Source organism: Lissotriton vulgaris, chromosome 8 (assembly GCF_964263255.1).
Source record: "Lissotriton vulgaris chromosome 8, aLisVul1.2, whole genome shotgun sequence".
NCBI classification, from domain to species: Eukaryota; Metazoa; Chordata; class Amphibia; order Caudata; family Salamandridae; genus Lissotriton; species Lissotriton vulgaris.
The window spans coordinates 152,457,114-152,482,330 of record NC_141696.1 but is presented as its reverse complement, the minus strand read 5'-3'; the positions used below and the strand labels follow the sequence as shown (position 1 = coordinate 152,482,330).

The 25,217-nt window shown below is 43.5% G+C and overlaps 9 non-coding genes across 9 annotated transcripts; all 9 read right to left on the bottom strand.

The window, feature by feature from the left end:
• Positions 1 to 6,006: 6,006 nt before the first annotated feature.
• Positions 6,007 to 6,089, bottom strand: TRNAL-CAG (transfer RNA leucine (anticodon CAG)). Its single transcript has one exon. It is a non-coding gene; the product is annotated as a tRNA-Leu (tRNA).
• Positions 6,090 to 9,926: 3,837 nt separating this feature from the next.
• Positions 9,927 to 10,010, bottom strand: TRNAL-AAG (transfer RNA leucine (anticodon AAG)). The gene has a single exon. It is a non-coding gene; the product is annotated as a tRNA-Leu (tRNA).
• Positions 10,011 to 10,201: 191 nt separating this feature from the next.
• On the bottom strand, positions 10,202 to 10,284 carry TRNAL-CAG (transfer RNA leucine (anticodon CAG)). The gene has a single exon. It is a non-coding gene; the product is annotated as a tRNA-Leu (tRNA).
• Positions 10,285 to 16,204: 5,920 nt separating this feature from the next.
• On the bottom strand, positions 16,205 to 16,288 carry TRNAL-AAG (transfer RNA leucine (anticodon AAG)). Its single transcript has one exon. It is a non-coding gene; the product is annotated as a tRNA-Leu (tRNA).
• Positions 16,289 to 16,479: 191 nt separating this feature from the next.
• On the bottom strand, positions 16,480 to 16,562 carry TRNAL-CAG (transfer RNA leucine (anticodon CAG)). The gene has a single exon. It is a non-coding gene; the product is annotated as a tRNA-Leu (tRNA).
• Positions 16,563 to 17,194: 632 nt separating this feature from the next.
• Positions 17,195 to 17,277, bottom strand: TRNAL-UAG (transfer RNA leucine (anticodon UAG)). Its single transcript has one exon. It is a non-coding gene; the product is annotated as a tRNA-Leu (tRNA).
• A 1,025-nt stretch (positions 17,278 to 18,302) lies between these two features.
• Positions 18,303 to 18,385, bottom strand: TRNAL-AAG (transfer RNA leucine (anticodon AAG)). The gene has a single exon. It is a non-coding gene; the product is annotated as a tRNA-Leu (tRNA).
• Positions 18,386 to 20,674: 2,289 nt separating this feature from the next.
• On the bottom strand, positions 20,675 to 20,757 carry TRNAL-CAG (transfer RNA leucine (anticodon CAG)). The gene has a single exon. It is a non-coding gene; the product is annotated as a tRNA-Leu (tRNA).
• Positions 20,758 to 22,771: 2,014 nt separating this feature from the next.
• TRNAL-CAG (transfer RNA leucine (anticodon CAG)) lies at positions 22,772 to 22,854 on the bottom strand. The gene has a single exon. It is a non-coding gene; the product is annotated as a tRNA-Leu (tRNA).
• Between the last annotated feature and the right edge of the window lie 2,363 nt (positions 22,855 to 25,217).

Genomic DNA, 25,217 nt, shown 5'->3' with positions numbered 1-25,217 from the left:
TTGAACGGCCCAAAGCTGCTTTGAAATTGAGTCAACAGCCACCTCTTGGCTAGCTAAAGCAAATTCACCAAGGAATTTCAATGTCACAACATAGGGTGGAATACGCAAATCTAAGCAGCCCCTGATCACAGCCCTGAGGAAATTGCCGTAAGTGTGCTGGAGTCCAACTGTCTACCAGATGCTAGGCATTCTTCCATATTTGCATGGCCTGTCTGGCCAGGGCATACAAGAGCATGACTCTTCCAGATGAGCTCTTACATGGGTCCTATGCTCACATAGTAAGGACTGCACTTTGTCAGCAAGACTTTATACAACCGAAATATATGAGAAACCCCAGCTCTCTTGACTAGATGAGGACGGAATCACATCCCAGGTGAAGACCAACAGATGCAACTTCCATCAGATGTTAACCTGAAAAAGGAGATTATATCTCCAAAAGTCATGTCAGAAGTGGGATTTGAACCCACGCCTCCAGAGGAGACTGCAGCCTAAACACAGCACCTTAGACCACTCGGCCATCCTGACAGTGCAGAGTCTTAAGAAATGTATAAAAGTCACTCAGAAATTTCTGCCTCCATGCAAGCCTGAAATAATTTAAACCTTCAAACACAAGGTGCAACTTTATGCACAGGACAATAAACACAGAAGATCACATGTGAAAGCATTTCATTTCACAGGTGTACAATTTTTATGCTTTTAGAATACCTCATACCTCTCACCAGCTATTTAGGGTCCTGTATCCTACTCACAAAATTACCTTGCCTGCGACCTCTCTCTCTACATAAACAACTACTGCACAGGAAGTAGGAAGGCAGAAGGTGGGGCATATTATGCAAATGTATGCTGTCAATGTGCCTTGCAGATTCATGCAGGATTTCTAGATCCTTGCTGGATACAAGAGAGCAGACCTTGTTTCAGATCAACTGTCCCTAGCAGGGAACGTCTGAGCACATGCAGTCTTTTGCTCTCTAGCCCCTGGCCTAGGACTCACCCTCACTGGCTGAGGCGTGAATTTCTGCATACCAACGTTGCATAGATGGTACGTTTGTGGTCGGTTTGGGATGGGTGGAAGGTCAAAAGCAGGGAAAAGTATGTCGTTTTCACTTCTAGTCTCCTCTTCTAGGCCTACCTGCCGTTCACTCACTCTGTCTTTGTTTCATTCTCTCCTTCCTCAACACCCCTTCTAACTCACTTGCTCTTTCCCGTTGCTCTGCATTTCATAGTGGAAACATCTCTTGAATGGAGCATTAGAAAATGAGGTTACATAAAATTAACAATCTACTTATTGGAAACCAAAAATATCACAAGACTGAATGTAACCCATCTCATTAATAAAAGGGACTTTTTAAGCACTCCCCAAAAAACACATACAACACCACGAGGGCTAGAAGAATATTATACGAGCTTGAAGACAGAATTGGGCAAATTAATTTGCAGTTGAAACTGAAGTTTGTTATTTATTCAGATATTATAAGCACTGCCAATTTTTAGCTGAGATTCTAAAAGAACTCAGAGACAAAATGGACTTAAAGGTTTGTCAGAAGTGGGATTCGAACCCACGCCTCCAGGAGAGACTGCGGTCTTAACGCAGCGCCTTAGACCACTCGGGCATCCTGAGCACATGTTGCTTGATCATCAACAGAGAGGGAAAGATATTGTGAACCAAAAAAAGCACACATCTTAGGCCATGAGTGGCTAGAGCAAGAAAAAAACTCACTGCACTTTTCCAAGTAGACAACCATATAAGCCCATGTGAGGGAAATTATCTGATTTTTTCTCTCTCAAGAAAAAAGTAGAGTAAACACACAATTGTCAGAAGTGAGATTTGAACCCACACCTCCAGAAGAGACTATAACCTGAACGCAGCGCCTTAGACAACTCGGCTATCCTGTCTTGCATTTGTGGAACCTTCCACAGGCCAGACAGCCATGCAAGTGGGGTACCGAAAAGGCATGCCCTCAATTTATTTATCCTATTATAAGTACTTCCAACAGATCTTTGAACAATCCATAGAGAGCAGTACCTATGAAGAACTCTTTAGACCTTTAAGGCGTACAAAGAGAAAGTGCTATTCACCAGCCACTTGAACGGCCCAAAGCTGCTTTGAAATTGAGTCAACAGCCACCTCTTGGCTAGCTAAAGCAAATTCAACAAGGAATTTCAATGTCACAACATAGGGTGGAATACGCAAATCTAAGCAGCCCCTGATCACAGCCCTGAGGAAATTGCCGTAAGTGTGCTGGAGTCCAACTGTCTACCAGATGCTAGGCATTCTTCCATATTTGCATGGCCTGTCTGGCCAGGGCATACAAGAGCATGACTCTTCCAGATGAGCTCTTACATGGGTCCTATGCTCACATAGTAAGGACTGCACTTTGTCAGCAAGACTTTATACAACCGAAATATATGAGAAACCCCAGCTCTCTTGACTAGATGAGGACGGAATCACATCCCAGGTGAAGACCAACAGATGCAACTTCCATCAGATGTTAACCTGAAAAAGGAGATTATATCTCCAAAAGTCATGTCAGAAGTGGGATTTGAACCCACGCCTCCAGAAGAAACTGCAGCCTAAACACAGCGCCTTAGACCACTCGGCCATCCTGACAGTGCAGAGTCTTAAGAAATGTATAAAAGTCACTCAGAAATTTCTGCCTCCATGCAAGCCTGAAATAATTTAAACCTTCAAACACAAGGTGCAACTTTATGCACAGGACAATAAACACAGAAGATCACATGTGAAAGCATTTCATTTCACAGGTGTACAATTTTTATGCTTTTAGAATACCTCATACCTCTCACCAGCTATTTAGGGTCCTGTATCCTACTCACAAAATTACCTTGCCTGCGACCTCTCTCTCTACACAAACAACTACTGCACAGGAAGTAGGAAGGCAGAAGGTGGGGCATATTATGCAAATGTATGCTGTCAATGTGCCTTGCAGATTCATGCAGGATTTCTAGATCCTTGCTGGATACAAGAGAGCAGACCTTGTTTCAGATCAACTGTCCCTAGCAGGGAACGTCTGAGCACATGCAGTCTTTTGCTCTCTAGCCCCTGGCCTGGGACTCACCCTCACTGGCTGAGGCGTGAATTTCTGCATACCAACGTTGCATAGATGGTACGTTTGTGGTCGGTTTGGGATGGGTGGGAGGTCAAAAGCAGGGAAAAGTATGTCGCCTTCACTTCTAGTCTCCTCTTCTAGGCCTACCTGCCGTTCACTCACTCTGTCTTTGTTTCATTCTCTCCTTCCTCAACACCCCTTCTCACTCACTCGCTCTATCACTTGTGCTCTTTCCCCTTGCTCTGCATTTCATAGTGGAAACATCTCTTGAATGGAGCATTAGAAAATGAGGTTACATAAAATTAACAATCTACTTATTGGAAACCAAAAATATCACAAGACTGAATGTAACCCATTTCATTAATAAAAGGGACTTTTTAATCACCCCCCCAAAAAACACATAAAGCACCACGAGTGCTAGAAGAATATTATACGAGCTTGAAGACAGAATTGGGCAAATTCATTTGCAGTTGAAACTGAAGTTTGTTACTTATTTAGATATTATATGCACTGCCAATTTTTAGCTGAGATTCTAAAAGAACTCAGAGACAAAATGGACTTAAAGTTTTGTCAGAAGTGGGATTCGAACCCACGTCTCCAGGAGAGACTGTGGCCTTAACACAGCACCTTAGACCACTCGGCCATCCTGACCACATGTTGCTTGATCATCTACAGAGAGGGAAAGATATTGTGAACCAAAAAAAGCACACATCTTAGGTCATGAGTGGCTAGAGCAAGAAAAAAACTCACTGCACTTTTCCAAGTAGACAACCATATAAGCCCATGTGAGGGAAATGATCTGATTTTTTCTCTCTCAAGAAAAAAGTAGAGGAAACACACAATTGTCAGAAGTGGGATTTGAATCCACGCCTCGAGAAGAGACTGCGTCCTGAACGCAGCGCCTTAGACCACTCGGCCATCCTGACTTGCATTTGTGGAACCTTCCACAGGCCAGACAGCCATGCAAGTGGGGTACCGAAAAGGCATGCCCTCAATTTATTTATCCTATTATAAGTACTTCCAACAGATCTTTGAACAATCCATAGAGAGCAGTACCTATGAAGAACTCTTTAGACCTTTAAGGCGTACAAAGAGAAAGTGCTATTAACCAGCCACTTGAACGGCCCAAAGCTGCTTTGAAATTGAGTCAACAGCCACCTCTTGGCTAGCTAAAGCAAATTCAACAAGGAATTTCAATGTCACAACATAGGGTGGAATACGCAAATCTAAGCAGCCCCTGATCACAGCCCTGAGGAAATTGCCGTAAGTGAGCTGGAGTCCAACTGTCTACCAGATGCTAGGCATTCTTCCATATTTGCATGGCCTGTCTGGCCAGGGCATACAAGAGCATGACTCTTCCAGATGAGCTCTTACATGGGTCCTATGCTCATATAGTAGGGACTGCACTTTGTCAGCAAGACTTTATACAACCGAAATATATGAGAAACTCCAGCTCTCTTGACTAGATGAGGACGGAATCACATCCCAGGTGAAGACCAACAGATGCAACTTCCATCAGATGTTAACCTGAAAAAGGAGATTATATCTCCAAAAGTCATGTCAGAAGTGGGATTCGAACCCACGCCTCCAGAGGAGACTGCGGCCTAAACACAGATCCTTAGACCACTCGGCCATCCTGACAGTGCAGAGTCTTAAGAAATGTATAAAAGTCACTCAGAAATTTCTGCCTCCATGCAAGCCTGAAATAATTTAAACCTTCCAACACAAGGTGCAACTTTATGCACAGGACAATAAACACAGAAGATCACATGTGAAAGCATTTCATTTCACAGGTGTACAATTTTTATGCTTTTAGAATACCTCATACCTCTCACCAGCTATTTAGGGTCCTGTATCCTACTCACAAAATTACCTTGCCTGCGACCTCTCTCTCTACACAAACAACTACTGCACAGGAAGTAGGAAGGCAGAAGGTGGGGCATATTATGCAAATGTATGCTGTCATTGTGCCTTGCAGATTCATGCAGGATTTCTAGATCCTTGCTGGATACAAGAGAGCAGACCTTGTTTCAGATCAACTGTCCCTAGCAGGGAACGTCTGAGCACATGCAGTCTTTTGCTCTCTAGCCCCTGGCCTGGGACTCACCCTCACTGGCTGAGGCGTGAATTTCTGCATACCAACGTTGCATAGATGGTACGTTTGTGGTCGGTTTGGGATGGGTGGGAGGTCAAAAGCAGGGAAAAGTATGTCGCCGTCACTTCTAGTCTCCTCTTCTAGGCCTACCTGCCGTTCACTCACTCTGTCTTTGTTTCATTCTCTCCTTCCTCAACACCCCTTCTCACTCACTCGCTCTATCACTTGTGCTCTTTCCCCTTGCTCTGCATTTCATAGTGGAAACATCCCTTGAATGGAGCATTAGAAAATGAGGTTACATAAAATTAACAATCTACTTATTGGAAACCAAAAATATCACAAGACTGAATGTAACCCATTTCATTAATAAAAGGGACTTTTTAATCACCCCCCCAAAAAACACATAAAGCACCACGAGTGCTAGAAGAATATTATACGAGCTTGAAGACAGAATTGGGCAAATTCATTTGCAGTTGAAACTGAAGTTTGTTACTTATTTAGATATTATATGCACTGCCAATTTTTAGCTGAGATTCTAAAAGAACTCAGAGACAAAATGGACTTAAAGTTTTGTCAGAAGTGGGATTCGAACGCACGTCTCCAGGAGAGACTGTGGCCTTAACACAGCACCTTAGACCACTCGGCCATCCTGACCACATGTTGCTTGATCATCTACAGAGAGGGAAAGATATTGTGAACCAAAAAAAGCACACATCTTAGGTCATGAGTGGCTAGAGCAAGAAAAAAACTCACTGCACTTTTCCAAGTAGACAACCATATAAGCCCATGTGAGGGAAATGATCTGATTTTTTCTCTCTCAAGAAAAAAGTAGAGGAAACACACAATTGTCAGAAGTGGGATTTGAACCCACGCCTCGAGAAGAGACTGCGTCCTGAACGCAGCGCCTTAGACCACTCGGCCATCCTGACTTGCATTTGTGGAACCTTCCACAGGCCAGACAGCCATGCAAGTGGGGTACCGAAAAGGCATGCCCTCAATTTATTTATCCTATTATAAGTACTTCCAACAGATCTTTGAACAATCCATAGAGAGCAGTACCTATGAAGAACTCTTTAGACCTTTAAGGCGTACAAAGAGAAAGTGCTATTAACCAGCCACTTGAACGGCCCAAAGCTGCTTTGAAATTGAGTCAACAGCCACCTCTTGGCTAGCTAAAGCAAATTCAACAAGGAATTTCAATGTCACAACATAGGGTGGAATACGCAAATCTAAGCAGCCCCTGATCACAGCCCTGAGGAAATTGCCGTAAGTGAGCTGGAGTCCAACTGTCTACCAGATGCTAGGCATTCTTCCATATTTGCATGGCCTGTCTGGCCAGGGCATACAAGAGCATGACTCTTCCAGATGAGCTCTTACATGGGTCCTATGCTCATATAGTAGGGACTGCACTTTGTCAGCAAGACTTTATACAACCGAAATATATGAGAAACTCCAGCTCTCTTGACTAGATGAGGACGGAATCACATCCCAGGTGAAGACCAACAGATGCAACTTCCATCAGATGTTAACCTGAAAAAGGAGATTATATCTCCAAAAGTCATGTCAGAAGTGGGATTCGAACCCACGCCTCCAGAGGAGACTGCGGCCTAAACACAGATCCTTAGACCACTCGGCCATCCTGACAGTGCAGAGTCTTAAGAAATGTATAAAAGTCACTCAGAAATTTCTGCCTCCATGCAAGCCTGAAATAATTTAAACCTTCAAACACAAGGTGCAACTTTATGCACAGGACAATAAACACAGAAGATCACATGTGAAAGCATTTCATTTCACAGGTGTACAATTTTTATGCTTTTAGAATACCTCATACCTCTCACCAGCTATTTAGGGTCCTGTATCCTACTCACAAAATTACCTTGCCTGCGACCTCTCTCTCTACACAAACAACTACTGCACAGGAAGTAGGAAGGCAGAAGGTGGGGCATATTATGCAAATGTATGCTGTCATTGTGCCTTGCAGATTCATGCAGGATTTCTAGATCCTTGCTGGATACAAGAGAGCAGACCTTGTTTCAGATCAACTGTCCCTAGCAGGGAACGTCTGAGCACATGCAGTCTTTTGCTCTCTAGCCCCTGGCCTGGGACTCACCCTCACTGGCTGAGGCGTGAATTTCTGCATACCAACGTTGCATAGATGGTACGTTTGTGGTCGGTTTGGGATGGGTGGGAGGTCAAAAGCAGGGAAAAGTATGTCGCCGTCACTTCTAGTCTCCTCTTCTAGGCCTACCTGCCGTTCACTCACTCTGTCTTTGTTTCATTCTCTCCTTCCTCAACACCCCTTCTCACTCACTCGCTCTATCACTTGTGCTCTTTCCCCTTGCTCTGCATTTCATAGTGGAAACATCCCTTGAATGGAGCATTAGAAAATGAGGTTACATAAAATTAACAATCTACTTATTGGAAACCAAAAATATCACAAGACTGAATGTAACCCATTTCATTAATAAAAGGGACTTTTTAATCACCCCCCCAAAAAACACATAAAGCACCACGAGTGCTAGAAGAATATTATACGAGCTTGAAGACAGAATTGGGCAAATTCATTTGCAGTTGAAACTGAAGTTTGTTACTTATTTAGATATTATATGCACTGCCAATTTTTAGCTGAGATTCTAAAAGAACTCAGAGACAAAATGGACTTAAAGTTTTGTCAGAAGTGGGATTCGAACCCACGTCTCCAGGAGAGACTGTGGCCTTAACACAGCACCTTAGACCACTCGGCCATCCTGACCACATGTTGCTTGATCATCTACAGAGAGGGAAAGATATTGTGAACCAAAAAAAGCACACATCTTAGGTCATGAGTGGCTAGAGCAAGAAAAAAACTCACTGCACTTTTCCAAGTAGACAACCATATAAGCCCATGTGAGGGAAATGATCTGATTTTTTCTCTCTCAAGAAAAAAGTAGAGGAAACACACAATTGTCAGAAGTGGGATTTCAACCCACGCCTCGAGAAGAGACTGCGTCCTGAACGCAGCGCCTTAGACCACTCGGCCATCCTGACTTGCATTTGTGGAACCTTCCACAGGCCAGACAGCCTTGCAAGTGGGGTACCGAAAAGGCATGCCCTCAATTTATTTATCCTATTATAAGTACTTCCAACAGATCTTTGAACAATCCATAGAGAGCAGTACCTATGAAGAACTCTTTAGACCTTTAAGGCGTACAAAGAGAAAGTGCTATTAACCAGCCACTTGAACGGCCCAAAGCTGCTTTGAAATTGAGTCAACAGCCACCTCTTGGCTAGCTAAAGCAAATTCAACAAGGAATTTCAATGTCACAACATAGGGTGGAATACGCAAATCTAAGCAGCCCCTGATCACAGCCCTGAGGAAATTGCCGTAAGTGAGCTGGAGTCCAACTGTCTACCAGATGCTAGGCATTCTTCCATATTTGCATGGCCTGTCTGGCCAGGGCATACAAGAGCATGACTCTTCCAGATGAGCTCTTACATGGGTCCTATGCTCATATAGTAGGGACTGCACTTTGTCAGCAAGACTTTATACAACCGAAATATATGAGAAACTCCAGCTCTCTTGACTAGATGAGGACGGAATCACATCCCAGGTGAAGACCAACAGATGCAACTTCCATCAGATGTTAACCTGAAAAAGGAGATTATATCTCCAAAAGTCATGTCAGAAGTGGGATTCGAACCCACGCCTCCAGAGGAGACTGCGGCCTAAACACAGATCCTTAGACCACTCGGCCATCCTGACAGTGCAGAGTCTTAAGAAATGTATAAAAGTCACTCAGAAATTTCTGCCTCCATGCAAGCCTGAAATAATTTAAACCTTCAAACACAAGGTGCAACTTTATGCACAGGACAATAAACACAGAAGATTACATGTGAAAGCATTTCATTTCACAGGTGTACAATTTTTATGCTTTTAGAATACCTCATACCTCTCACCAGCTATTTAGGGTCCTGTATCCTACTCACAAAATTACCTTGCCTGCGACCTCTCTCTCTACACAAACAACTACTGCACAGGAAGTAGGAAGGCAGAAGGTGGGGCATATTATGCAAATGTATGCTGTCATTGTGCCTTGCAGATTCATGCAGGATTTCTAGATCCTTGCTGGATACAAGAGAGCAGACCTTGTTTCAGATCAACTGTCCCTAGCAGGGAACGTCTGAGCACATGCAGTCTTTTGCTCTCTAGCCCCTGGCCTGGGACTCACCCTCACTGGCTGAGGCGTGAATTTCTGCATACCAACGTTGCATAGATGGTACGTTTGTGGTCGGTTTGGGATGGGTGGGAGGTCAAAAGCAGGGAAAAGTATGTCGCCGTCACTTCTAGTCTCCTCTTCTAGGCCTACCTGCCGTTCACTCACTCTGTCTTTGTTTCATTCTCTCCTTCCTCAACACCCCTTCTCACTCACTCGCTCTATCACTTGTGCTCTTTCCCCTTGCTCTGCATTTCATAGTGGAAACATCCCTTGAATGGAGCATTAGAAAATGAGGTTACATAAAATTAACAATCTACTTATTGGAAACCAAAAATATCACAAGACTGAATGTAACCCATTTCATTAATAAAAGGGACTTTTTAAGCACCCCCCAAAAAACACATAAAACACCACGAGTGCTAGAAGAATATTATACAAGCTTGAAGACAGAATTGGGCAGATTCATTTGCAGTTGAAACTGAAGTTTGTTACTTATTCAGATATTATATGCACTGCCAATTTTTAGCTGAGATTCTAAAAGAACTCAGAGACAAAATGGACTTAAAGTTTTGTCAGAAGTGGGATTCGAACCCACGCCTCCAGGAGAGACTGCGGCCTTAACGCAGCGCCTTAGACCACTCGGCCATCCTGAACACATGTTGCTTTATCATCAACAGAGAGGAAAAGATATTGTGAACCAAAAAAAGCACACATCTTAGGCCATGAGTGGCTAGAGCAAGAAAAAAACTCACTGCACTTTTCCAAGTAGACAACCATATAAGCCCATGTGAGGGAAATGATCTGATTTTTTCTGTCTCAAGAAAAAAGTAGAGTAAACACACAATTGTCAGAAGTGGGATTTGAACCCACGCCTCAAGAAGAGACTACAACCTGAATGCAGCGCCTTAGACCACTCGGCCATCCTGACTTGCATGTGTGGAACCTTCCACAGGCCAGACAGCCATGCAAGTGGGGTACCGAAAAGGCATGCCCTCAATTTATTTATCCTATTATAACTACTTCCAACAGATCTTTGAACAATCCATAGAGAGCAGTACCTATGAAGAACTCTTTAGACCTTTAAGGCGTACAAAGAGAAAGTGCTATTCACCAGCCACTTGAACGGCCCAAAGCTGCTTTGAAATTGAGTCAACAGCCACCTCTTGGCTAGCTAAAGCAAATTCACCAAGGAATTTCAATGTCACAACATAGGGTGGAATACGCAAATCTAAGCAGCCCCTGATCACAGCCCTGAGGAAATTGCCGTAAGTGTGCTGGAGTCCAACTGTCTACCAGATGCTAGGCATTCTTCCATATTTGCATGGCCTGTCTGGCCAGGGCATACAAGAGCATGACTCTTCCAGATGAGCTCTTACATGGGTCCTATGCTCACATAGTAAGGACTGCACTTTGTCAGCAAGACTTTATACAACCGAAATATATGAGAAACCCCAGCTCTCTTGACTAGATGAGGACGGAATCACATCCCAGGTGAAGACCAACAGATGCAACTTCCATCAGATGTTAACCTGAAAAAGGAGATTATATCTCCAAAAGTCATGTCAGAAGTGGGATTTGAACCCACGCCTCCAGAGGAGACTGCAGCCTAAACACAGCACCTTAGACCACTCGGCCATCCTGACAGTGCAGAGTCTTAAGAAATGTATAAAAGTCACTCAGAAATTTCTGCCTCCATGCAAGCCTGAAATAATTTAAACCTTCAAACACAAGGTGCAACTTTATGCACAGGACAATAAACACAGAAGATCACATGTGAAAGCATTTCATTTCACAGGTGTACAATTTTTATGCTTTTAGAATACCTCATACCTCTCACCAGCTATTTAGGGTCCTGTATCCTACTCACAAAATTACCTTGCCTGCGACCTCTCTCTCTATATAAACAACTACTGCACAGGAAGTAGGAAGGCAGAAGGTGGGGCATATTATGCAAATGTATGCTGTTAATGTGCCTTGCAGATTCATGCAGGATTTCTAGATCCTTGCTGGATACAAGAGAGCAGACCTTGTTTCAGATCAACTGTCCCTAGCAGGGAACGTCTGAGCACATGCAGTCTTTTGCTCTCTAGCCCCTGGCCTAGGACTCACCCTCACTGGCTGAGGCGTGAATTTCTGCATACCAACGTTGCATAGATGGTACGTTTGTGGTCGGTTTGGGATGGGTGGAAGGTCAAAAGCAGGGAAAAGTATGTCGCCTTCACTTCTAGTCTCCTCTTCTAGGCCTACCTGCCGTTCACTCACTCTGTCTTTGTTTCATTCTCTCCTTCCTCAACACCCCTTCTAACTCACTTGCTCTTTCCCGTTGCTCTGCATTTCATAGTGGAAACATCTCTTGAATGGAGCATTAGAAAATGAGGTTACATAAAATTAACAATCTACTTATTGGAAACCAAAAATATCACAAGACTGAATGTAACCCATCTCATTAATAAAAGGGACTTTTTAAGCACTCCCCAAAAAACACATACAACACCACGAGGGCTAGAAGAATATTATACGAGCTTGAAGACAGAATTGGGCAAATTAATTTGCAGTTGAAACTGAAGTTTGTTATTTATTCAGATATTATAAGCACTGCCAATTTTTAGCTGAGATTCTAAAAGAACTCAAAGACAAAATGGACTTAAAGGTTTGTCAGAAGTGGGATTCGAACCCACGCCTCCAGGAGAGACTGCGGTCTTAACGCAGCGCCTTAGACCACTCGGGCATCCTGAGCACATGTTGCTTGATCATCAACAGAGAGGGAAAGATATTGTGAACCAAAAAAGCACACATCTTAGGCCATGAGTGGCTAGAGCAAGAAAAAAACTCACTGCACTTTTCCAAGTAGACAACCATATAAGCCCATGTGAGGGAAATTATCTGATTTTTTCTCTCTCAAGAAAAAAGTAGAGTAAACACACAATTGTCAGAAGTGAGTTTTGAACCCACACCTCCAGAAGAGACTATAACCTAAACGCAGCGCCTTAGACAACTCGGCCATCCTGTCTTGCATTTGTGGAACCTTCCACAGGCCAGACAGCCATGCAAGTGGGGTACCGAAAAGGCATGCCCTCAATTTATTTATCCTATTATAAGTACTTCCAACAGATCTTTGAACAATCCATAGAGAGCAGTACCTATGAAGAACTCTTTAGACCTTTAAGGCGTACAAAGAGAAAGTGCTATTCACCAGCCACTTGAACGGCCCAAAGCTGCTTTGAAATTGAGTCAACAGCCACCTCTTGCCTAGCTAAAGCAAATTCAACAAGGAATTTCAATGTCACAACATAGGGTGGAATACGCAAATCTAAGCAGCCCCTGATCACAGCCCTGAGGAAATTGCCGTAAGTGTGCTGGAGTCCAACTGTCTACCAGATGCTAGGCATTCTTCCATATTTGCATGGCCTGTCTGGCCAGGGCATACAAGAGCATGACTCTTCCAGATGAGCTCTTACATGGGTCCTATGCTCACATAGTAAGGACTGCACTTTGTCAGCAAGACTTTATACAATCGAAATATATGAGAAACCCCAGCTCTCTTGACTAGATGAGGACGGAATCACATCCCAGGTGAAGACCAACAGATGCAACTTCCATCAGATGTTAACCTGAAAAAGGAGATTATATCTCCAAAAGTCATGTCAGAAGTGGGATTTGAACCCACGCCTCCAGAAGAAACTGCAGCCTAAACACAGCGCCTTAGACCACTCGGCCATCCTGACAGTGCAGAGTCTTAAGAAATGTATAAAAGTCACTCAGAAATTTCTGCCTCCATGCAAGCCTGAAATAATTTAAACCTTCAAACAAAAGGTGCAACTTTATGCACAGGACAATAAACACAGAAGATCACATGTGAAAGCATTTCATTTCACAGGTGTACAATTTTTATGCTTTTAGAATACCTCATACCTCTCACCAGCTATTTAGGGTCCTGTATCCTACTCACAAAATTACCTTGCCTGCGACCTCTCTCTCTACACAAACAACTACTGCACAGGAAGTAGGAAGGCAGAAGGTGGGGCATATTATGCAAATGTATGCTGTCAATGTGCCTTGCAGATTCATGCAGGATTTCTAGATCCTTGCTGGATACAAGAGAGCAGACCTTGTTTCAGATCAACTGTCCCTAGCAGGGAACGTCTGAGCACATGCAGCCTTTTGCTCTCTAGCCCCTGGCCTGGGACTCACCCTCACTGGCTGAGGCGGGAATTTCTGCGATACCAACGTTGCATAGATGGTACGTTTGTGGTTGGTTTGGGATGGGTGGAAGGTCAAAAGCAGGGAAAAGTATGTCGCCTTCACTTCTAGTCTCCTCTTCTAGGCCTACCTGCCGTTCACTCACTCTGTCTTTGTTTCATTCTCTCCTTCCTCAACACCCCTTCTCACTCACTCGCTCTATCACTTGTGCTCTTTCCCCTTGCTCTGCATTTCATAGTGGAAACATCTCTTGAATGGAGCATTAGAAAATGAGGTTACATAAAATTAACAATCTACTTATTGGAAACCAAAAATATCACAAGACTGAATGTAACCCATTTCATTAATAAAAGGGACTTTTTAATCACCCCCCCAAAAAACACATAAAGCACCACGAGTGCTAGAAGAATATTATACGAGCTTGAAGACAGAATTGGGCAAATTCATTTGCAGTTGAAACTGAAGTTTGTTACTTATTTAGATATTATATGCACTGCCAATTTTTAGCTGAGATTCTAAAAGAACTCAGAGACAAAATGGACTTAAAGTTTTGTCAGAAGTGGGATTCGAACCCACGTCTCCAGGAGAGACTGTGGCCTTAACACAGCACCTTAGACCACTCGGCCATCCTGACCACATGTTGCTTGATCATCTGCAGAGAGGGAAAGATATTGTGAACCAAAAAAAGCACACATCTTAGGTCATGAGTGGCTAGAGCAAGAAAAAAACTCACTGCACTTTTCCAAGTAGACAACCATATAAGCCCATGTGAGGGAAATGATCTGATTTTTTCTCTCTCAAGAAAAAAGTAGAGTAAACACATAATTGTCAGAAGTGAGATTTGAACCCACACCTCCAGAAGAGACTATAACCTGAATGCAGCGCCTTAGACAACTCGGCCATCCTGTCTTGCATTTGTGGAACCTTCCACAGGCCAGACAGCCATGCAAGTGGGGTACCGAAAAGGCATGCCCTCAATTTATTTATCCTATTATAAGTACTTCCAACAGATCTTTGAACAATCCATAGAGAGCAGTACCTATGAAGAACTCTTTAGACCTTTAAGGCGTACAAAGAGAAAGTGCTATTCACCAGCCACTTGAACGGCCCAAAGCTGCTTTGAAATTGAGTCAACAGCCACCTCTTGGCTAGCTAAAGCAAATTCAACAAGGAATTTCAATGTCACAACATAGGGTGGAATACGCAAATCTAAGCAGCCCCTGATCACAGCCCTGAGGAAATTGCCGTAAGTGTGCTGGAGTCCAACTGTCTACCAGATGCTAGGCATTCTTCCATATTTGCATGGCCTGTCTGGCCAGGGCATACAAGAGCATGACTCTTCCAGATGAGCTCTTACATGGGTCCTATGCTCACATAGTAAGGACTGCACTTTGTCAGCAAGACTTTATACAACCGAAATATATGAGAAACCCCAGCTCTCTTGACTAGATGAGGACGGAATCACATCCCAGGTGAAGACCAACAGATGCAACTTCCATCAGATGTTAACCTGAAAAAGGAGATTATATCTCCAAAAGTCATGTCAGAAGTGGGATTTGAACCCACGCCTCCAGAAGAAACTGCAGCCTAAACACAGCGCCTTAGACCACTCGGCCATCCTGACAGTGCAGAGTCTTAAGAAATGTATAAAAGTCACTCAGAAATTTCTGCCTCCATGCAAGCCTGAAATAATTTAAACCTTCAAACACAAGGTGCAACTTTATGCACAGGACAATAAACACAGAAGATCACATGTTTAAGCATTTCATTTCACAGGTGTACAATTTTTATGCTTTTAGAATACCTCATACCTCTCACCAGCTATTTAGGGTCCTGTATCCTACTCACAAAATTACCTTGCCTGCGACCTCTCTCTCTACACAAACAACTACTGCACAGGAAGTAGGAAGGCAGAAGGTGGGGCATATTATGCAAATGTATGCTGTCATTGTGCCTTGCAGATTCATGCAGGATTTCTAGATCCTTGCTGGATACAAGAGAGCAGACCTTGTTTCAGATCAACTGTCCCTAGCAGGGAACGTCTGAGCACATGCAGTCTTTTGCTCTCTAGCCCCTGGCCTGGGACTCACCCTCACTGGCTGAGGCGTGAATTTCTGCATACCAACGTTGCATAGATGGTACGTTTGTGGTCGGTTTGGGATGGGTGGGAGGTCAAAAGCAGGGAAAAGTATGTCGCCGTCACTTCTAGTCTCCTCTTCTAGGCCTACCTGCCGTTCACTCACTCTGTCTTTGTTTCATTCTCTCCTTCCTCAACACCCCTTCTCACTCACTCGCTCTATCACTTGTGCTCTTTCCCCTTGCTCTGCATTTCATAGTGGAAACATCCCTTGAATGGAGCATTAGAAAATGAGGTTACATAAAATTAACAATCTACTTATTGGAAACCAAAAATATCACAAGACTGAATGTAACCCATTTCATTAATAAAAGGGACTTTTTAAGCACCCCCCAAAAAACACATAAAACACCACGAGTGCTAGAAGAATATTATACGAGCTTGAAGACAGAATTGGGCAGATTCATTTGCAGTTGAAACTGAAGTTTGTTACTTATTCAGATATTATATGCACTGCCAATTTTTAGCTGAGATTCTAAAAGAACTCAGAGACAAAATGGACTTAAAGTTTTGTCAGAAGTGGGATTCGAACCCACGCCTCCAGGAGAGACTGCGGCCTTAACGCAGCGCCTTAGACCACTCGGCCATCCTGAACACATGTTGTTTTATCATCAACAGAGAGGAAAAGATATTGTGAACCAAAAAAAGCACACATCTTAGGCCATGAGTGGCTAGAGCAAGAAAAAAACTCACTGCACTTTTCCAAGTAGACAACCATATAAGCCCAAGTGAGGGAAATGATCTGATTTTTTCTGTCTCAAGAAAAAAGTAGAGTAAACACACAATTGTCAGAAGTGGGATTTGAACCCACGCCTCAAGAAGAGACTACAACCTGAATGCAGCGCCTTAGACCACTCGGCCATCCTGACTTGCATGTGTGGAACCTTCCACAGGCCAGACAGCCATGCAAGTGGGGTACCGAAAAGGCATGCCCTCAATTTATTTATCCTATTATAAGTACTTCCAACAGATCTTTGAACAATCCATAGAGAGCAGTACCTATGAAGAACTCTTTAGACCTTTAAGGCGTACAGAGAGAAAGTGCTATTCACCAGCCACTTGAACGGCCCAAAGCAGCTTTGAAATTGAGTCAACAGCCACCTCTTGGCTAGCTAAAGCAAATTCAACAAGGAATTTCAATGTCACAACATAGGGTGGAATACGCAAATCTAAGCAGCCCCTGATCACAGCCCTGAGGAAATTGCCATAAGTGTGCTGGAGTCCAACTGTCTACCAGATGCTAGGCATTCTTCCATATTTGCATGGCCTGTCTGGCCAGGGCATACAAGAGCATGACTCTTCCAGATGAGCTCTGACATGGGTCCTATGCTCATATAGTAAGGACTGCACTTTGTCAGCAAGACTTTATACAACCGAAATATATGAGAAACCCCAGCTCTCTTGACTAGATGAGGACGGAATCACATCCCAGGTGAAGACCAACAGATGCAACTTCCATCAGATGTTAACCTGAAAAAGGAGATTATATCTCCAAAAGTCATGTCAGAAGTGGGATTTGAACCCACGCCTCCAGAGGAGACTGCGGCCTAAACACAGCGCCTTAGACCACTCGGCCATCCTGACAGTGCAGAGTCTTAAGAAATGTATAAAAGTCACTAAGAAATTTCTGCCTCCATGCAAGCCTGAAATAATTTAAACCTTCAAACACAAGGTGCAACTTTATGCACAGGACAATAAACACAGAAGATCACATGTGAAAGCATTTCATTTCACAGGTGTACAATTTTTATGCTTTTAGAATACCTCATACCTCTCACCAGCTATTTAGGGTCCTGTATCCTACTCACAAAATTACCTTGCCTGCGACCTCTCTCTCTACATAAACAACTACTGCACAGGAAGTAGGAAGGCAGAAGGTGGGGCATATTATGCAAATGTATGCTGTCAATGTGCCTTGCAGATTCATGCAGGATTTCTAGATCCTTGCTGGATACAAGAGAGCAGACCTTGTTTCAGATCAACTGTCCCTAGCAGGGAACGTCTGAGCACATGCAGTCTTTTGCTCTCTAGCCCCTGGCCTGGGACTCACCCTCACTGGCTGAGGCGTGAATTTCTGCGATACCAACGTTGCATAGATGGTACGTTTGTGGTCGGTTTGGGATGGGTGGAAGGTCAAAAGCAGGGAAAAGTATGTCGCCTTCACTTCTAGTCTCCTCTTCTAGGCCTACCTGCCGTTCACTCACTCTGTCTTTGTTTCATTCTCTCCTTCCTCAACACCCCTTCTCACTCACTCGCTCTATCACTTGTGCTCTTTCCCCTTGCTCTGCATTTCATAGTGGAAACATCTCTTGAATGGAGCATTAGAAAATGAGGTTACATAAAATGAACAATCTACTTATTGGAAACCAAAAATATCACAAGACTGAAGGTAACCCATTTCATTAATAAAAGGGACTTTTTAAGCATCCCCCAAAAAACACATAAAACACCACGAGTGCTAGAAGAATATTATACGAGCTTGAAGACAGAATTGGGCAAATTCATTTGCAGTTGAAACTGAAGTTTGTTACTTATTCAGATATTATATGCACTGCCAATTTTTAGCTGAGATTCTAAAAGAACTCAGAGACAAAATGGACTTAAAGTTTTGTCAGAAGTGGGATTCGAACCCACGCCTCCAGGAGAGACTGCAGCCTTAACACAGCGCCTTAGACCACTCGGCCATCCTGACCACATGTTGCTTGATCATCTACAGAGAGGGAAAGATATTGTGAACCAAAAAAAGCACACATCTTAGGTCATGAGTGGCTAGAGCAAGAAAAAAACTCACTGCACTTTTCCAAGTAGACAACCATATAAGCCCATGTGAGGGAAATGATCTGATTTTTTCTCTCTCAAGAAAAAAGTAGAGTTAACACACAAATGTCAGAAGTGGGATTTGAACCCACGCCTCCAGCAGAGACTGCGACCTGAATGCAGCGCCTTAGACCACTCGGCCATCCTGACTTGCGTTTGTGGAACCTTCCACAGGCCAGACAGCCATGCAAGTGGGGTACCGAAAAGGCATGCCCTCAATTTATTTATCCTATTATAAGTACTTCCAACAGATCTTTGAACAATCCATAGAGAGCAGTACCTATGAAGAACTCTTTAGACCTTTAAGGCGTACAAAGAGAAAGTGCTATTAACCAGCCACTTGAACGGCCCAAAGCTGCTTTGAAATTGAGTCAACAGCCACCTCTTGGCTAGCTAAAGCAAATTCAACAAGGAATTTCAATGTCACAACATAGGGTGGAATACGCAAATCTAAGCAGCCCCTGATCACAGCCCTGAGGAAATTGCCGTAAGTGTGCTGGAGTCCAACTGTCTACCAGATGCTAGGCATTCTTCCATATTTGCATGGCATGTCTGGCCAGGGCATACAAGAGCATGACTCTTCCAGATGAGCTCTTACATGGGTCCTATGCTCATATAGTAAGGACTGCACTTTGTCAGCAAGACTTTATACAACCGAAATATATGAGAAACCCCAGCTCTCTTGACTAGATGAGGACGGAATCACATCCCAGGTGAAGACCAACAGATGCAACTTCCATCAGATGTTAACCTGAAAAAGGAGATTATATCTCCAAAAGTCATGTCAGAAGTGGGATTCGAACCCACGCCTCCAGAGGAGACTGCGGCCTAAACACAGCGCCTTAGACCACTTGGCCATCCAGACAGTGCAGAGTCTTAAGAAATGTATAAAAGTCACTCAGAAATTTCTGCCTCCATGCAAGCCTGAAATAATTTAAACCTTCAAACACAAGGTGCAACTTTATGCACAGGACAATAAACACAGAAGATCACATGTGAAAGCATTTCATTTCACAGGTGTACAATTTTTATGCTTTTAGAATACCTCATACCTCTCACCAGCTATTTAGGGTCCTGTATCCTACTCACAAAATTACCTTGCCTGCGACCTCTCTCTCTACACAAACAACTACTGCACAGGAAGTAGGAAGGCAGAAGGTGGGGCATATTATGCAAATGTATGCTGTCATTGTGCCTTGCAGATTCATGCAGGATTTCTAGATCCTTGCTGGATACAAGAGAGCAGACCTTGTTTCAGATCAACTGTCCCTAGCAGGGAACGTCTGAGCACATGCAGTCTTTTGCTCTCTAGCCCCTGGCCTGGGACTCACCCTCACTGGCTGAGGCGTGAATTTCTGCATACCAACGTTGCATAGATGGTACGTTTGTGGTCGGTTTGGGATGGGTGGGAGGTCAAAAGCAGGGAAAAGTATGTCGCCTTCACTTCTAGTCTCCTCTTCTAGGCCTACCTGCCGTTCACTCACTCTGTCTTTGTTTCATTCTCTCCTTCCTCAACACCCCTTCTCACTCACTCGCTCTATCACTTGTGCTCTTTCCCCTTGCTCTGCATTTCATAGTGGAAACATCTCTTGAATGGAGCATTAGAAAATGAGGTTACATAAAATTAACAATCTACTTATTGGAAACCAAAAATATCACAAGACTGAATGTAACCCATTTCATTAATAAAAGGGACTTTTTAATCACCCCCCAAAAAACACATAAAGCACCACGAGTGCTAGAAGAATATTATACGAGCTTGAAGACAGAATTGGGCAAATTCATTTGCAGTTGAAACTGAAGTTTGTTACTTATTCAGATATTATATGCACTGCCAATTTTTAGCTGAGATTCTAAAAGAACTCAGAGACAAAATGGACTTAACGTTTTGTCAGAAGTGGAATTCGAACCCACGTCTCCAGGAGAGACTGCGGTCTTAACACAGCGCCTTAGACCACTCGGCCATCCTGACCACATGTTGCTTGATCATCTACAGAGAGGGAAAGATATTGTGAACCAAAAAAAGCACACATCTTAGGTCATGAGTGGCTAGAGCAAGAAAAAAACTCACTGCACTTTTCCAAGTAGACAACCATATAAGCCCATGTGAGGGAAATGATCTGATTTTTTCTCTCTCAAGAAAAAAGTAGAGTAAACACACAATTGTCAGAAGTGGGATTTGAACCCACGCCTCGAGAAGAGACTGCGACCTGAACGCAGCGCCTTAGACCACTCGGCCATCCTGACTTGCATTTGTGGAACCTTCCACAGGCCAGACAGCCATGCAAGTGGGGTACCGAAAAGGCATGCCCTCAATTTATTTATCCTATTATAAGTACTTCCAACAGATCTTTGAACAATCCATAGAGAGCAGTACCTATGAAGAACTCTTTAGACCTTTAAGGCGTACAAAGAGAAAGTGCTATTAACCAGCCACTTGAACGGCCCAAAGCTGCTTTGAAATTGAGTCAACAGCCACCTCTTGGCTAGCTAAAGCAAATTCAACAAGGAATTTCAATGTCACAACATAGGGTGGAATACGCAAATCTAAGCAGCCCCTGATCACAGCCCTGAGGAAATTGCCGTAAGTGAGCTGGAGTCCAACTGTCTACCAGATGCTAGGCATTCTTCCATATTTGCATGGCCTGTCTGGCCAGGGCATACAAGAGCATGACTCTTCCAGATGAGCTCTTACATGGGTCCTATGCTCATATAGTAGGGACTGCACTTTGTCAGCAAGACTTTATACAACCGAAATATATGAGAAACTCCAGCTCTCTTGACTAGATGAGGACGGAATCACATCCCAGGTGAAGACCAACAGATGCAACTTCCATCAGATGTTAACCTGAAAAAGGAGATTATATCTCCAAAAGTCATGTCAGAAGTGGGATTCGAACCCACGCCTCCAGAGGAGACTGCGGCCTAAACACAGATCCTTAGACCACTCGGCCATCCTGACAGTGCAGAGTCTTAAGAAACGTATAAAAGTCACTCAGAAATTTCTGCCTCCATGCAAGCCTGAAATAATTTAAACCTTCAAACACAAGGTGCAACTTTATGCACAGGACAATAAACACAGAAGATCACATGTGAAAGCATTTCATTTCACAGGTGTACAATTTTTATGCTTTTAGAATACCTCATACCTCTCACCAGCTATTTAGGGTCCTGTATCCTACTCACAAAATTACCTTGCCTGCGACCTCTCTCTCTACACAAACAACTACTGCACAGGAAGTAGGAAGGCAGAAGGTGGGGCATATTATGCAAATGTATGCTGTCATTGTGCCTTGCAGATTCATGCAGGATTTCTAGATCCTTGCTGGATACAAGAGAGCAGACCTTGTTTCAGATCAACTGTCCCTAGCAGGGAACGTCTGAGCACATGCAGTCTTTTGCTCTCTAGCCCCTGGCCTGGGACTCACCCTCACTGGCTGAGGCGTGAATTTCTGCATACCAACGTTGCATAGATGGTACGTTTGTGGTCGGTTTGGGATGGGTGGGAGGTCAAAAGCAGGGAAAAGTATGTCGCCGTCACTTCTAGTCTCCTCTTCTAGGCCCACCTGCCGTTCACTCACTCTGTCTTTGTTTCATTCTCTCCTTCCTCAACACCCCTTCTCACTCACTCGCTCTATCACTTGTGCTCTTTCCCCTTGCTCTGCATTTCATAGTGGAAACATCCCTTGAATGGAGCATTAGAAAATGAGGTTACATAAAATTAACAATCTACTTATTGGAAACCAAAAATATCACAAGACTGAATGTAACCCATTTCATTAATAAAAGGGACTTTTTAAGCACCCCCCAAAAAACACATAAAACACCACGAGTGCTAGAAGAATATTATACGAGCTTGAAGACAGAATTGGGCAGATTCATTTGCAGTTGAAACTGAAGTTTGTTACTTATTCAGATATTATATGCACTGCCAATTTTTAGCTGAGATTCTAAAAGAACTCAGAGACAAAATGGACTTAAAGTTTTGTCAGAAGTGGGATTCGAACCCACGCCTCCAGGTGAGACTGCGGCCTTAACGCAGCGCCTTAGACCACTCGGCCATCCTGAACACATGTTGCTTTATCATCAACAGAGAGGAAAAGATATTGTGAACCAAAAAAAGCACACACCTTAGGCCATGAGTGGCTAGAGCAAGAAAAAAACTCACTGCACTTTTCCAAGTAGACAACCATATAAGCCCATGTGAGGGAAATGATCTGATTTTTTCTGTCTCAAGAAAAAAGTAGAGTAAACACACAATTGTCAGAAGTGGGATTTGAACCCACGCCTCAAGAAGAGACTACAACCTGAATGCAGCGCCTTAGACCACTCGGCCATCCTGACTTGCATGTGTGGAACCTTCCACAGGCCAGACAGCCATGCAAGTGGGGTACCGAAAAGGCATGCCCTCAATTTATTTATCCTATTATAAGTACTTCCAACAGATCTTTGAACAATCCATAGAGAGCAGTACCTATGAAGAACTCTTTAGACCTTTAAGGCGTACAAAGAGAAAGTGCTATTCACCAGCCACTTGAACGGCCCAAAGCTGCTTTGAAATTGAGTCAACAGCCACCTCTTGGCTAGCTAAAGCAAATTCACCAAGGAATTTCAATGTCACAACATAGGGTGGAATACGCAAATCTAAGCAGCCCCTGATCACAGCCCTGAGGAAATTGCCGTAAATGTGCTGGAGTCCAACTGTCTACCAGATGCTAGGCATTCTTCCATATTTGCATGGCCTGTCTGGCCAGGGCATACAAGAGCATGACTCTTCCAGATGAGCTCTTACATGGGTCCTATGCTCACATAGTAAGGACTGCACTTTGTCAGCAAGACTTTATACAACCGAAATATATGAGAAACCCCAGCTCTCTTGACTAGAGGAGGACGGAATCACATCCCAGGTGAAGACCAACAGATGCAACTTCCATCAGATGTTAACCTGAAAAAGGAGATTATATCTCCAAAAGTCATGTCAGAAGTGGGATTTGAACCCACGCCTCCAGAGGAGACTGCGGCCTAAACACAGCTCCTTAGACCACTCGGCCATCCTGACAGTGCAGAGTCTTAAGAAATGTATAAAAGTCACTCAGAAATTTCTGCCTCCATGCAAGCCTGAAATAATTTAAACCTTCAAACACAAGGTGCAACTTTATGCACAGGACAATAAACACAGAAGATCACATGTGAAAGCATTTCATTTCACAGGTGTACAATTTTTATGCTTTTAGAATACCTCATACCTCTCACCAGCTATTTAGGGTCCTGTATCCTACTCACAAAATTACCTTGCCTGCGACCTCTCTCTCTACATAAACAACTACTGCACAGGAAGTAGGAAGGCAGAAGGTGGGGCATATTATGCAAATGTATGCTGTCAATGTGCCTTGCAGATTCATGCAGGATTTCTAGATCCTTGCTGGATACAAGAGAGCAGACCTTGTTTCAGATCAACTGTCCCTAGCAGGGAACGTCTGAGCACATGCAGTCTTTTGCTCTCTAGCCCCTGGCCTAGGACTCACCCTCACTGGCTGAGGCGTGAATTTCTGCATACCAACGTTGCATAGATGGTACGTTTGTGGTCGGTTTGGGATGGGTGGAAGGTCAAAAGCAGGGAAAAGTATGTCGTTTTCACTTCTAGTCTCCTCTTCTAGGCCTACCTGCCGTTCACTCACTCTGTCTTTGTTTCATTCTCTCCTTCCTCAACACCCCTTCTAACTCACTTGCTCTTTCCCGTTGCTCTGCATTTCATAGTGGAAACATCTCTTGAATGGAGCATTAGAAAATGAGGTTACATAAAATTAACAATCTACTTATTGGAAACCAAAAATATCACAAGACTGAATGTAACCCATCTCATTAATAAAAGGGACTTTTTAAGCACTCCCCAAAAAACACATACAACACCACGAGGGCTAGAAGAATATTATACGAGCTTGAAGACAGAATTGGGCAAATTAATTTGCAGTTGAAACTGAAGTTTGTTATTTATTCAGATATTATAAGCACTGCCAATTTTTAGCTGAGATTCTAAAAGAACTCAGAGACAAAATGGACTTAAAGGTTTGTCAGAAGTGGGATTCGAACCCACGCCTCCAGGAGAGACTGCGGTCTTAACGCAGCGCCTTAGACCACTCGGGCATCCTGAGCACATGTTGCTTGATCATCAACAGAGAGGGAAAGATATTGTGAACCAAAAAAAGCACACATCTTAGGCCATGAGTGGCTAGAGCAAGAAAAAAACTCACTGCACTTTTCCAAGTAGACAACCATATAAGCCCATGTGAGGGAAATTATCTGATTTTTTCTCTCTCAAGAAAAAAGTAGAGTAAACACACAATTGTCAGAAGTGAGATTTGAACCCACACCTCCAGAAGAGACTATAACCTGAATGCAGCGCCTTAGACAACTCGGCCATCCTGTCTTGCATTTGTGGAACCTTCCACAGGCCAGACAGCCATGCAAGTGGGGTACCGAAAAGGCATGCCCTCAATTTATTTATCCTATTATAAGTACTTCCAACAGATCTTTGAACAATCCATAGAGAGCAGTACCTATGAAGAACTCTTTAGACCTTTAAGGCGTACAAAGAGAAAGTGCTATTCACCAGCCACTTGAACGGCCCAAAGCTGCTTTGAAATTGAGTCAACAGCCACCTCTTGGCTAGCTAAAGCAAATTCAACAAGGAATTTCAATGTCACAAC